Source organism: Oryx dammah, unplaced genomic scaffold (genome assembly GCF_014754425.2).
Source record: "Oryx dammah isolate SB20612 unplaced genomic scaffold, SCBI_Odam_1.1 HiC_scaffold_20, whole genome shotgun sequence".
NCBI classification, from domain to species: domain Eukaryota; kingdom Metazoa; phylum Chordata; class Mammalia; order Artiodactyla; family Bovidae; genus Oryx; species Oryx dammah.
This window is the reverse complement of record NW_024070204.1, coordinates 66314097-66315722: the sequence shown is the minus strand read 5'-3', so window position 1 is coordinate 66315722 and position 1626 is coordinate 66314097.

Here is a 1626-nt window from a genome sequence, read left to right as displayed (position 1 = left end):
GAAGTTTTTAAATTTAAAGTTTCCTTCCCATTAGCCATTGAAAAAATTGGTTTTCAGAAGGATGGAAAACTAAGTTTATGGTCAATCTGCTTCCTTAGAGTAGAAGACAGTGGTGGTGGCCATACTGTGTCAGTCAGCTGTTGCTGCATAACAACCCTCCTCCCAACCCCAAGAATGGTTGCAAACAATAAACATGTATTATTCCTCTTGAGTTTACTGGTCAACTGGCCAGTTTTCTGCTCGTGGCAGGGCCTACTCATGTCAATTGAGTGTTATCAGCTCTGTGATCATGGATGGCCTCACTATGCATTTGGGGCCCCCCTGGCTGTGGGATGGTTTGGGATGACCTGAGCTGGATAACTGGGCTCTCTTCACATAGTCTCTCATCCTCCAGCTGGCTACCTCTGGCTCACTCTAAGAACAGTGACAGGGTTCCAACAGAGGAAGCAGAAGCAGTCAAGATCTCCTGAGGACAAGATCAAAACTGGCACACCACTTTTATGAGATCCTACTGGAGTAAGCAAGCTGCAAGTCCAGCCCAGATTCTAGGGCTAAAGAAATAGACTCTACTTCCTGATGAGAGAGGCAGCAAAGTCACATGGTAAAGGACATGGATTCAGGGAGAGTTGGATCAGTTCATTTCAGTCGCTCAGTCGTGTCCAACTTTTTGCAACCCCGTGGACTACAGCACGCCAGGCGTCCCTGTCCATCAACAATTCCCAGAGTTTACTCAAACTCATGCCCATTGAGTCAGTGATGCCATCCAACCATTTCATCCTCTGTCGTCCCCTTCTCCTCCTGCTCTCAATCTTTCCCAGCATCAGAGTCTTTTCAAATGAGTCAGCTTTTCACATCAGGTGGCCAAAGGAACGGAATTTTAGCTTCAGCATCAGTCCTTCCAATGAATATTCAGGACTGACTTCCTTTAGGTTGGACTGGTTGGATCTTCTTGCTGTCCAAGGGACTCTCAAGAGTCTTCTCCAACACCACAGTTCAAAAGCATCAATTCTTCAGAGCTCAGCTTTCTTTATAGTCTAACTCTCACATCGATACATGACTACTGGAAAAACCATAGCCTTGACTAGATGGACCATTGTTGGCAAAGTAATGTCTCTCCTTTTTTTAATATGCTGTCTAGGTTGGTCATAACTTACCTTCCAAGGACCAAGCGTCTTTTAATTTCATGGCTGCACTCACCATCTGCAGTGATTTTGGAGCCCCCCAGAATAAAGTCTGACACTGTTTCCACTGTTTCCCCATCTATTTCCCATGAAGTGATGGGACCAGATGCCATAATCTTTGTTTTCTGAATGTTGAGCTTTAAGCCAACTTTTTCACTCTCCTCTTTCACTTTCATCAAGAAGCTTTTAGTTCTTCTTCACTTTCTGCCATAAGGGTGGTGGTGTCATCTGCATATATGAGGTTAATGATATTTCTCCCCGCAATCTTGATTCCTGCTTGTGCTTTTTCCAGCCCAGCGTTTCTCATGATGTACTCTGCATATAAGTTAAATAAGCACAGTAACAATATACAGCCTTGACGTACTCCTTTTCCTCTTTGGAACCAGTGTGTTGTTCCATGTCCAGTTCTAACTGTTGCTTCCTGACCTGCATACCGATTTCTCAA